This window comes from Pleurodeles waltl, chromosome 4_1, assembly GCF_031143425.1.
Source record: "Pleurodeles waltl isolate 20211129_DDA chromosome 4_1, aPleWal1.hap1.20221129, whole genome shotgun sequence".
Classification (NCBI taxonomy): domain Eukaryota; kingdom Metazoa; phylum Chordata; class Amphibia; order Caudata; family Salamandridae; genus Pleurodeles; species Pleurodeles waltl.
The window spans coordinates 922,690,269-922,703,309 of NC_090442.1; the positions used below are offsets into that span (position 1 = coordinate 922,690,269).

The window sequence follows — 13,041 nt, forward strand, 5'->3', positions numbered from 1 at the left end:
AAGATTTCTTTAAGTGTGTTTGGGTCATTTTTATTTTTTTCTGTTCAGGACCCCCACTCTTGACCTGGCGGTTCTTACTAGCACAAACGTATGTCGCAACATCCGTCTTAAAGAGGGCAGAAGCTATGAGGTGTGTGCTTGCCGAGCCAGCAGGGATTCCACTTGAGAAAACATGATAGTGTAATGACGAGGAGACCGAGGATGAGGAAAATATCTGTTTTATTCTGCTTCTTCCCCCGAGTACCCCCCAACTACCCCTTGACCGTTTTCTTTTTCCCAACATTCTAAAGACCGCGCGCAGCATAAGCTGCGTGCACAGACACAAGAGGAAAAACAGAGTGAAGGGGAAACTCTTGACACACGGGGCTAAACGATAACATTATCTTTCTGCGCTTCGATAGGACAATAGTTCACCTGACTATAAATTGTGCTGGTGGACCGTCAGTTTGTCGGACAGGGTACTCTACCTCAAATGTGGTCGAGTACCCTCTATGTCAAACTCCAAATAATCCCCTGTGTACCATGTGCATGTGCCACTAAACAAGAGGTATGTTTCTGTTCTATTTCTTCTTACTTGGAGCTACACTTATTTGAAGGGAACACTGATTTGTTTTCATCTCTATTCTGGTTTTTACCTTTACACATTTTAGTGTTCACCTGTAGACTAGATGGTTTAGTCAGTGCATACTTTGTAAATTAAAATGTGCCGGTGCCCAAAGCTCTCCTCTTAACCCCTTAGCTGCTGCCCTCCCCCCGTGCAGAGCCCTATTTTTGCTATTTGGGGTAGTTCGTGCTTAGGCCTTCATAAATTTTTTTCCACATAAGCTATCCACACCAAATGTGCATCCTTTTTTCCCAACATCCTAGAGTTTGTAAAAGTACCCAAAGTTTCTGGGTTACCCTGGAGGAGGCCAAGAAATTTAGTTTTTTCAGAAACATTTGAAAAAAGGGCCGCTGAAGAAATCATGTGATTTTGTTCCCCTGAAAAAGGCATCAACAAAGGGTTTGCAGTGCTAAAATCACCATATTTCAGGAACAGGCAGATTTGAATCAGAAACTTAATTTTTCAAAACCATTTTGGCATTTTACTAGGACATACCCCATTTTTACTATTTTTTGTGCACTCAGCCTCCTTACAGTTAGTGACAGAAATGGGTGTGAAACCAATGCTGGATCCCAGACAGCTAAATATTTCTTAAAAGTAGACCAAATTCTGAAATCAGCAAGAGGTTTGTGTAGATCCTACAAGGTTTTCCTACAGAAAGTAACAGCTAAAATAAAAATATATTGAAATTGAGTTGAAAATAAAGCCATTTCCAGCCACATTTTCTTACATCACTTTTTCCACCTATGGCAGATTTTTGAAAGCAATATACCATTCCATCTGCTGGACTCTTCTGGTTGCGGGGATATATAGGTCTTGTATGTTCATCAAAAACCCCAGGTACCCAGAGCCAGTAAGGGGGCAGCACCTTGCAATGGGTTTTAATTGTATACCTGGTATACAGCAATTCATTTGGTGAAATATAAATACTGAAAAATAGGTATCAGGGAAACCTTTGAATTTCCAAAATGGGCACAAGATAAGGTGTTGAGAAGCAGTGGTTATTTGCACGTCTCTGAATTCCGGGGTCTCCATACTAGCATGTGAAATAGAGGGCATTTCTCAAATAGACTGCTTTTTTACACATTGTCTTACATTTGGAATACAAAAATTTAGAGAAAGACAAGGGGCAATAACACTTGTTCTGCTATTCTGTGTTCCCCCAAGTCTCCCGATAAAAAAGGGTACCTCACTTGTATGGGTAGGCCTACTGCCCGCGACAGGAAACGCAACATGGACACATCACATTTTTACATTGAAATCTGACGTGTTTTTTGCAAAGTGCCTAGCTGTGGATTTTGGCCTCTCGCTCAGCCGGCACCTAGGGAAACCTACCAAACCTGTGCATTTCTGAAAACTAGACACCTAGGGGAATCCAGTATGGGGTGACTTGTGGGGCTCTCACCAGATTCTGTTACACAGAATCCTTTGCAAACCTCAAAATTTGGCAAATAAAACACTTTTCCCTCACATTTCGGTGCTGCAAAGTTCTGGAATCCATGAGGAGCCACAACCTTTCTTCCACTCAGCATTCCCCCAAGCCTCCTGATAAAAATGGTACCTCAGTTGTGTAGGTAAGCCTAGTGCCCACAACAGGAAATGCCCTGAAACACAACGTGGACACAACTAATTTTTCCAATGAAAATGGACGTGTTTTTTGCAAAGTACCTAGCTGTGGATTTTAGCCTCTAGCTCAGCCGACACCTAGGGAAACCTAGCAAACTTATATATTTTTGGAAACTAGACAGCTAGGAAAATTTAGAATGTGGTAACTTGTGGCGCTCTCACCAGGTTCTGTTACCTAGAATCTTTTGCAAACCTCAATATTTGGCAAAAAAACACTTTTTCTTCACATTAAGATGATAGAAAGTTCTGGAATCTGAGAGGAGCCACAAATTTCCTTCCACCCAGCACTCCCCCAAACATCCTAATAAAAATGGTACCTCACTTGTGTGTGCAGGCCTAATGCCTGTGTCAGGAATAGATCACACAACCGTCAATATTGGTCCTTACATGAGGGCAACTGTTGACCCTGGGATGATCCATTCCTGATGCAGGCACTAGGAACAGGCACTCATGTGGGGTAGCGTTTTTATTAGGACAGGTGGGGAAACACTGGGTGGTAGGAGTTTTGTGGATCCTAGCATATTCCTGTAGTTTGTGTGAGAAATGCAGGAAAAAATAGAGTTTTTATTCACCATTTCAGCTTTGCAGGGTATTCTGGGTAAGAAAACTTTGCGGAATCCACACAAGTCACACCTCTGTAGACTCCCCCGGATGTCTAGTTTCCAGAAATGTCTGGGTTTGGTAGGCTTCCCTATATGGCTGCCTAGCTTAGGACCAAAAACGCAGGTGCCTTCCTTACAAAACTAGGTTGTTTGTGACAGATAATTTTGATGCCTCCGCAATACGATTTGGGCAGTGGAATTTGGGGCTGAACTAAATTGGGGAGCTCCCAAGAGACCACTCTCTTTGTGCTTGCTGCCGTGTGCACCTGCTCTCTGGGTTGGGCTAACCCGCTATTGTCCCGCTGCACAGACTGTCCTTGCGAAAGGATGGTAGGACTGTCCTCATCACCTCCCTCATAATCACTGGAAGAGGAGTTATCAAATGGGACTCCTCCGATTGAAAAATCAACCCCAGAGTCTGTGCCATTGTCCTATCCCTCAGATGCTGTCTCAGTATCTGCTGTCTCAGTCTCTGATCCTACGTCAGAGCTGTCCTCTATAACCCAAGCTAGGGCTTGAGCAGCAGTCATCCAACGAGATGCCATCTCTGCTACTGACTAAACTGTCACTCTAAAACACTAGCCTTTGTAGACAGTCACAAAATTGCTGGTGGGTGTGTTTGTGATGCGTGCAACAGTAAAGGTCAGTCACCTTACCTTTGCTTCTTCCCTCAATCAGCATGTTCTCTCAAGACACTATAAAAAAAAGACACACTATTACTTCACCTTGTCACATACCAATCGTCACAGTCTTTAGCTCCTCAAGCGCCCAGTCCAACAATCATTATTGGTTCTCCCACTACCGTTACCTCCTCCTCCGATTCCCTCACTACCAGCGAGCAAAAGTGAATTTCATCTCTCCATAGCCCCCCTTGCACATACATTTCATTTGTATTATAGTGCAGGTAATGGCTGGCGTTACTAATCCACTCAGCTATTCACATATATTACAGTTTTAATCCTTACATTAGGCATATAAACCTTCTGCGCTGCTTTATGGCATCAAAACTGCCACTGGACAAAAGTCAGGTCCGTTTCGAGCAGAAACATAATCACAAAAGTTACTTGACTTTTTTATTGCTGCCTGAAAGCTACAGTTGAAACGTGTCAGTTGAAGTATGTGCATTCCTTTGAAGACGCTAACAGCAACTGTAAGAGAACTGGTGGCGAATATATATATATATACGCGTTGACAATGTGATGATCTATGTATATATATATCTATATCTATATATACATATATAGATAGATATATCTTTTTTTTTTGCCATAGCGGCCCCCAGGGAAACCATACAGCTGTTAAAAACATTATTGCCCCCACAGTGGGTCGCCCTGATCACGGGCGACCCCCTGTCAATTTCACTTTAAAAAAAAATATATATATTTTTTGCACACCGGGGGAGGGGTAGGGTGTGATTGGGGTAATCCTACCTTTCTAAAAACGTGTTTTCTGAGAGGGCCGACCTCCTCAAGTGAAATCCCTGGTGTGTAGTGGGCCAGGAAACCTGTTCAGGAAGGCCTCGTTTGAAAGGGGAGAATCTCACACTCATCCATACACGCACTCACTCACACATACTCACATTTCAGTTATGCATACACACAAACATCAAAACATGCATACTCACACGCATACACACTGACATGCAGAAATGCACTCACCTCAACATTCATACACGCATTCACTCACATACATACAACCACGCATACACCACAACACTCACAATCACATTCACACACATGCACATTCATACACACACGCAGACACCCCACACACAACACCCCCCACCCTCCCACCCCCTCACCTGTCAGATGCCTGATTTACCTTGTCCAGCAAGGAGGTTGTCCAGCAGGGAAGGGGCGCTTCCACCGCTGGCAGTGCCCCCCCCCAGCAGGACACCACCAGGCTGTATTAATAGTCTTAATACAGCTGGCGGCATCCTACTGGGGGGGCAGTGCAGGTAGCAATGCCAGAACGCCACCACCCACCAGCATGGCTACTGGTGGATATCCACCCACAGACGGTCTTCTGGCACCTGTGGCTTTGGAGGTCTCGCTCAGAGACTGCCAAAGCCATAATGAGGGCCTATGTTTGAAGAGAAAGCCTTGTAAAATCTAATAAAAATTGCCCCAAAACTGCTATGGTAGGAGCTTTTGAGCCTTTATGTTGTGGGGCCCAAAGCAGCAACAGAAACATTAATTTAACCCTAAGTGTTTGGTCCTACAGTGATTCATGACCAGACAGCTTCCAAGAGACTCCGTTTGCTCTAGGTGGCAGAAGTCTATACTACCCCCCAGAACTCACAAGAGGCTTTTCATGGTCTCTTTCCAGACGCGGCTATACATTGTTGAACAGAGCAAGCGTCAGATGGAAACTGAAAGAGCTGTTTCCCCACTGTCTGTAAGAAAAGAAAAGCTGCATATAAAAGGAGACAACGACAGCAGCTCCGAAAGAAGCCTTTTCATCCTAGCCATTGATTAGCCTCAAGATGCCTGAAGAGGCAGACTTGTGTACAGAATAGCGGGTACTTGAGCGGGCAAGCTTTCTTCTTCTTCCCCGCTCACCTTCGCCTGGCCATCTAATTAGAAAGCAAAGCATGGTTATTAGAGAGTGCATCCCGCTAGTATTCTCTCGTGACACTACAGACACTGGATGTGGCTTGACAACACATTAAACTGGTGAGAGCGCTAGGAAAAACGGTAATGCTCTAGAAGGACCTCGGGCTCACCTTTTCTGCTGTGATTACTTTAGGTACATTCGAAACACTTGAGGGACTGGCTTTTATCTCGCAGTAGAGTGCAAGCTGAAGTCAGACTGAGATGGGTCTCATGCAGCAGAAGACAACTTCACTTAACGTTACTAAGCTGCCATCGTAGCAGACCGAGCACATAACTGATACTGAGAAGGAATGAACATCATTGTTAAAGGCCAAAAGTGTTGCTCTGCTATTTACAATAAAATGTTGACTGCCATAATTAGATTAAATGCACGAATGTAATATCCGGTGGACCAATGAAATCATCAATGGTATTTAGCATTACGGGTGTCAGAAATAAATGTTTGAATCAATGCAGGCAAAAAGAAATATTTACAAAAATAGTCCAGGTGAATGATAACTCATGCGATATTGGAATAACTTGATGTCAGGTCAAAGGAAATGTTAGGTTTACATGAGGTTAACATAAATAACAGAAAGACTGGTCAGAGATTGTGTTAATGCTTGTAATCCAAATGTTTTGAAGCTTTTTAGGGGCTCTTTCTATGCGAAGCGTTTTAGACTTAACAAATCAGGTACATAAGAACCCGAGTATCAGGAGGACGCTAAACATGTATTTTGTAACATTAAATCTCTTTGATCAAATTTGTGACAAGGAGTTTGGTGTTGACTACACCCTCCAACAAATGCTAGGAATTTAAGATTTGTGCTGTAATATTTCTTGTCATAATGCTTATGACAGGCCTAACAGGCTAGGGTCATATAATCAGATGCACTAAAACAATAATTATACAAACACTTACACATCCGCACGCACTCACACTCCCCACGCAGGCACACATTTAGTTATTTATTTAGTTGTTTATTGATTCATTTATTTTCACACGTGGATGTATGAGTGCCATTTACACTCTACTTCCATCCATAACAGCGCACCTCATGGGTCAGCCCACTTCTGCCATTGGCTTTATTTCCATGTGAATGAAGCCATTTCTCCAATCAAATGGACATATCTTCCTGAAAATTGATGTATTTTATTGCCAGCGCTGGTGTGCTATACTTTAGACTTCTACTCTTTCCTTTTATAGATCCCCTCTCATTTCTTTCCTCCCCATCTTTTTTAAATTACATTTTAGAGCAACTACACCTCCACCAAACTATGGTAACAGGCTGCTTGCTGCTCAATTCATCTGCATCCCATACAGCTACTGCTTCTAAACTAGGCATCCATCACGGAGTGATACTGTCCATAGTGTATTATTATTATTCCAAATAAAATGGCAAATGTGTAGGTTCAAAATGTGACAACCATGCTGAAACTTTTAAATATTTATATATTATGTGCAACACTGTAGTAAGAAGGGCACCCACTTTATTCTTTTAATTTATCTTGTATATGTTGTTGATTGTGTATGTGTATTTAATGGGGTTGCGTAAGTAGATGAATCGAAGAATAAGTCAGTGGGTGGATAAAAGAAAGTATGGTGTAAGAATTAGTGACAGAATGCATGTGTGATGATTTACCAAGTGCCTAAAACATAAAACATCAATGGCTGAAGAAGTATTTACATTCTGAAGCCAGACCTGTTGGCACTGCCAATGCTTGTTTTCTATAGATTTCTAGCTCTCTTGCTGCCAGCTGCCCTCTGCTATATACTCTTTCTCTCCTTATCTCATGCCTTCTCATTGTTCTCTGTCATCATATCTTGTGCATTTTCATTCTTTCACTCATGCTCTTCAATCGAAAATATTTGTATACATTATGGGGGTCATTACAACCCTGGCGGACGGTGTTAAAGGTGCGGTAATACAGCAAACAGGCCGGCGGGCAAAAAAAAGGAAATCATGACCGTGGCCGAAACCGCCAACATAGACAGCGACTTTAACACTCCGACCGCCACGGCGGTACAGACAAGCAGCGCGGCGGTCACCGCCAACAGACAGGCGGAAGACAATGTACCGCCCACAGTATCACAACCCGGCAATCCGCCACCTTTTCCGGGGCGGATTCACCGTGGATAAAAACACGGCGGAAACAGCTTTTGCAATGGGAAAACGCTCACCTTAACACATCCCACGAGGAAGGAGGACACCATGGAGCCGTAATTACAAATCCTACCTGCCCTTGTCTTCCTGCTCATTTATGAACACCAGCAACGGCGGCGGCGAAGACAACGGTGAGTACTGCACCTACGACATAGGGGAGGGGGCAGGCAAAAGTCACGGACACACACACGCAACACCCCCACCCACACCTCCACCCTTGCACATTATAACACACACAGCGATGCATGTCAAAACATCACAGTAACAACCCACAACCCCCCCGGAAGAATGCAAAGACCAAAGGAAATCAGTCGAAAAATTGTAATGTATCAAAATACAGTTACCAAATATATACAGATATATATATACACAATCAAAAGTATATACATTACGAGAAGCAGTGCAGGTATGCACATCTCAATGTCCGTGCACCACTGGTCCAAAAATGCATGGGCGAGGCCCATAATAGATACCTGTCCACAAACGGAGAGAACATTGCTGGGGCATCAGATCGAAATACAACAGGCACCTCAGGGGGAAGGGAAGGGGGGGCACCTCAGCCGGATTACAGCACCATGCCAGATCCACGACGGGGCTCAATGCCCATTGATGTATCCTGGGGAGTGCAAAGCCACAGTCTCTCAAGTCTCTACAGTGGTTGGTTTGCCCACTGAACAATCCTGGGGAGTGCAAAGTCACAGTCTCTCAAGTCTCTACAGTGGGTGGTTTGCCCACTGAACAATCCTGGGGAGTGCAAAGCCACAGTCTCTCAAGTCTCACAAGTGGGTGGTTTGCCCACTGTTCAATCCTGGGGAGTGCAAAGCCACAGTCTCACAAGTCTCTACAGTGGGTGGTTTGCCCACTGGTACATCCTGGGGAGTGCAAAGCCACAGTCTCTCAAGTGGATAACAGTCTCCACTGGTTCAGGAGGGGGAATGGTGCCCACACTGCATTTAGCTCCCCGTGACGGTTCCTGTACCGTCACAGTCCCAGCTGTACATGGGATAACGATGCTTGATGTGGCGGTGTTTCCTTGTTCAGCGGTGCTTTGCCATGGCGGTCTCTGATCTGTTCAGCGGTTCTTTGCCCTGTTCAGCGGTGCTGTGCCCTGTTCAGCGGTCTTCACCATGGCGGTGATTCCCTTGTTCAGCGGGGCTTTGCCATGGCGGTCTCTGACCTGTTGAGCGGTGCTTTGCCCTGTTCAGCGGTGCTTTGCCCTGGTCAGCGGTCTTCACCATAGCGGTCTTTTCCCTTGTTCAGAGGGGCTTTGCCATTGCGGTCTCTGATCTGTTCAGCGGTTCTCTGCCCTGTTCAGCGGTGCTGTACCCTGTTCAGCGGTCTTCACCATGGCGGTGATTCCCTTGTTCAGCTGGGCTTTGCCATGGCGGTCTCTGATCTTTTCAGCGGTTCTCTGCCCTGTTCAGCGGTGCTGTGCCCTGTTCAGCGGTCTTCACCATGGCGGTGATTCCCTTGTTCAGCGGGGCTTTGCCATGGCGGTCTCTGACCTGTGCATTGTTGTGTGGCATGACGGTCCCTCATTGCCCAGCGGGGCTGTGGCAGCCGGGAACCTCCTGGGCACTGACTCCAGCGGTGGTCTCCTGACCAGTGACGATACTCGTGCCCTCCTGGGCAATGACTCTGGCGGTCATCTCCTGACCAGTGACGATACTCCTGCCCTCCTGGGCAATGACTCTGGCGGTGGTCTCCTGACCAGTGACGATACTCTTGCCCTCCTGGGCACTGACTCTGGCGGTGGTCTCCTGACCAGTGACGATGGTGCTGGCGGTGGCGTCCTAGCCGCCGGGGAGGATGGCGCCCTTCTCCGCCGTGCTGCTCTCACCAGACTGTGCAGACTTCCTCTGGCCCTTCACCACCTTTGGAGGAGTCACAGCTGACTCTGCAATCCCCCTGGGACCCTTGTGAGCAGTTTTGCCGCCCGGAGTCTTCACCCTGTCCCGTCGGCCACTTTCCAACTTGAGATGCTTTACAGGGGGTGGACTGGCAGTGCTTTGGCTCCGTGTCACACTGCCTGCCCTGGTGGCCGGTGCACTCCACACGCCTGTAACACGCACCACTGGTACTGGAGTCTTTTTGGCTGAGGTGCTACTACGGGACTTATGAATTGGAGGGGTGGGGATGGGGGCAAAGAGGTCAACGTTGCTGAGGGAGAGTTTATGACGAAGACTGGGATGGGTAGCTGGAGGGGGTCTGGGAGTGGAGGAAGAGGAGGTGGTTGTAGGAGGTGTCACTTTAGGTGTTTTGGGTGCAATGCAGGTACTGGAGGCTGTCGTGAGGTGGGTGGATGTTGGGTGTGTGGGTGCCCGCGTTTGTGTACTTTGAGAGGGGGCGTCCCAGACACACTGGGAGAGGACACAGGGGACGTGTAAATGGGAGTGGGATGGTGAGTGCAGGTGAGCGGGGTGTGGTGCTGGGTGTTCTGGTGCGAGTCCTAGTGCCTGTAGATGTAGTGCATGCAGGTGAGAGTGTAGACGACACTGGGAGGGAGGAGGGAGACGATGAGGAGGGGGACACAGTGGAGGCAGTGGATGTTGCTGTGTCTGTATGTGTCTGATGCTTGTGTGAGTGCATGTGGGATGTGTGGTGCCTATGTTTGCCTGAGCTACTTTTGTGTGTTGAAGTGTGTGCATGCTTGTCTGTTGGTGTGCTTGGGATAGGCTGGGGTATAGGGGCTTGGGTCTGGGTGGAGGAAGTTGGAGGGGGGAGGCTAGACACAGGGACAATGGCTGCCATCAGTGCTGAGGCCAAAGATTGCAGGGTTCGATGAAGGGCAGCCTGACCAGAATGAATGCCCTCCAGGAATGCATTACCGTGTTGCAACTCCCTTTCTACACCCTGGATGGCATTCACAATGGTAGACTGCCCAACAGTGAGTGACCTGAGGAGGTCAATGGCCTCCTCACTGAGGGCAGCAGGGGTGACAGGGACAGGGGCTGAGGTGCCTGGGGCGAAGGTGATGCCCACCCTCCTGGGTGAGTGGGCACGGGCGAATGCTGAGGGGCTGCTGGGAGGGCGGTGCTGGTAGGGGAGGTGGCGGCTGTACCTATAGAAGTGTGGGGCACAGATGGTGCCGCCACCACAAGGGAGCTCCCATCGGCGGACGCGTCCGTGTCGCTGGTTGGTGATCCGGTGCCCGACGTGAAGCTCCCCTCGCCCTGGAGAGCAGAAAAAGGGGGGGGGGACGACAGAAGAAAGACAGGTTGAGTGCATGGCATACCGCTACCGTTGGCGGACAATACAGACACAGCATCCCCCTGCACTACGCCGTGCTCCTGGCCTCTACAGATGCAATTCCTGGGATATGGCCTACATCGCTATGGTGGACATCTGCACACATGGATGCCACGGGGGCATGTATACCTGTACTTGGCACTCTACTGCGGTGGGGTGGAGTGCCACATGGCCTGCATTACGGAGGGGCCTAGCCTATGAAAGTCGCCCTGGCCTAGGGAAACCCACAGCCCTCCTCCCACACCTAGACCCCTCAACTGCACGCAAAGTCCCCAGAATGATTGTGTACTCACCCCCTTGTGTCTGCTGTGATGCCCTCAAGCGCCCATCCAACTCAGGGTAGGCCACCGCCAGGATCCGGAACATCAGGGGGGTCATGGGGAGACGGGCACCCCTCCCACGTTGGGAGGCCATCCCCAGCTGAGCCTCCGCCGTCTTCTTGCTCCAGCGGCGAATGTCCTCCCATCTTTTACGGCAGTGGGTGCCCCGTCTCTGGTGGACCCCCAGGGTCCGGACGTCCTTGGCGATGGCACGCCAAATGTCCTTCTTCTGGTGGGCGCTGACCTACATGACATGCACAGGGGAAGAAGAGAAGTCATTAGCAAGAGCACCGTCAAAGTGAGTGGCCCCCATCCCTGCCCTTGCCATGTGGCACATGCATTCACAGTCCTTCATGTTCACTGCACTCTGCCCCCTTCCCTCTTACAACCAGCCCTCTCCACCCAGGCATAGCCCATACAACGTGCTCCCTGTGTACTTACCTGTTGGTCTGGAGGACCGTAGAGTAGCGTGTACTTGGGGAGGACCCCGTCCACGAGCTTCTCCAACTCCTGAGCAGTGAAGGCAGGGACCCTTTCCCCAGACGCAGCAGCCATTGTCTCTTCCAGACCGAGGTCACAGCAGCACTTGCAGTGTAGGTCCTCTCCTGTCAAAGATCAGGTATCAAGTGATTGAACAGATAGAAAATGGCGGTCACGTCCGCGGCGGTGACGTACGCGGCGGTGCGTCTCATCACCGCCGGCGCACTTCATCATTGGCTCCTGGGACCCATAGGGTCCAATGTTAACCAATGCAGCTTTGCGCCGCGGTCTTCGACCACCTACCGCAACGGTGTACAACAACAGCGCAGTTACCTCACATCCCAAAGTCCCAGTTTAAAGGCCAGGCAGCCGCCATTTCAGGGGCCCACATGGCTTAATTTGCAACTGCGTCACACATACCTGGGCCTACACTCGACACACATACAGGAAGATTTTTGTCTTTGGTGTCGTGTTCTGTGTATCTGTCGGTACATACCTGGGATTTTGTTGACTCTGTGGTCGCTGTTGTCCTTCCTAGGCACCGTCAGCTTGGACATTTGAGAAGATGACGGAATCCTCTGGTGTACCGACCGCTGGTGGACCTGTTGACAATGGAGGAGCGACATTTACTCATCACCTACAGGTTTGACCGTGCCACTATCCAGGAACTATGTACCCAGTTGGAGCCAGACCTGATGTCACCAATCCGCCATCCCACAGGAATCCCCCCTCAAGTGCAGGTGCTGTCAGTGCTCCATTTCCTTGCAAGTGGATCGTTTCAGACAACAGTGGCCATGGCATTAGGGATGTCCCAGCCCATGTTTTCAAACGTGTTGTCCAGAGTGTTGTCTGCCCTGCTGAAACACGTAAGGAGCTACATCGTTTTCCCTCAGGTGGAGGATTTGCCAACAGTGAAAGGTGACTTCTATGCCCTTGGACATATCCTCAACATCATAGGTGCTATTGATGGGACCAATGTAGCTCTGGTCCCCCCCCACAGGAGTGAACAGGTGTACAGGAACCGGAAGAGTTATCATTCCATGAATGTACAGATGGTATGTTTGGTAGACCAGTACATCTCGCAGGTAAATGCTATGTTTCCTGGATCAGTGCATGACGCCTACATCCTGCGCAATAGCAGCATCCCTTATATGATGGGTCAACTCCAGAGGCACCGGGTGTGGCTATTGGGGGACTCTGGTTACCCCAACCTGTCCTGGCTATTGACCCCAGTGAGGAATCCCAGGACCAGGGCAGAGGAACGCTACAATGAGGCCCATGGGCGGACTAGGAGGGTGATCGAACGCACCTTCGGCCTCCTGAAGGCCAGGTTCAGGTGCCTGCATATGACAGGTGGTTCCCTATTCTACTCACCAAGGAAGGTGTGCCAGATCATCATCG

The 13,041-nt window shown here is 48.6% G+C and overlaps 1 protein-coding gene and 1 long non-coding RNA gene across 11 annotated transcripts in view; one reads left to right on the forward strand and one right to left on the reverse strand.

Moving 5' to 3' along the window:
* The window catches only part of MAGI2 (membrane associated guanylate kinase, WW and PDZ domain containing 2), a 2,755,167-nt gene that overhangs the window by 2,392,998 nt on the left and 349,128 nt on the right, over positions 1-13,041 (forward strand). The gene's annotated exons all lie outside the window — the stretch shown is intronic.
* Positions 1-13,041, reverse strand: part of LOC138288280 (uncharacterized) — a 344,175-nt gene that overhangs the window by 184,909 nt on the left and 146,225 nt on the right. Inside the window, exon 2 of the long non-coding RNA XR_011202365.1 lies at positions 3,489-3,527. This is a non-coding gene — a long non-coding RNA (uncharacterized lncRNA). The remainder of the gene's footprint in view (positions 1-3,488; positions 3,528-13,041) is intronic.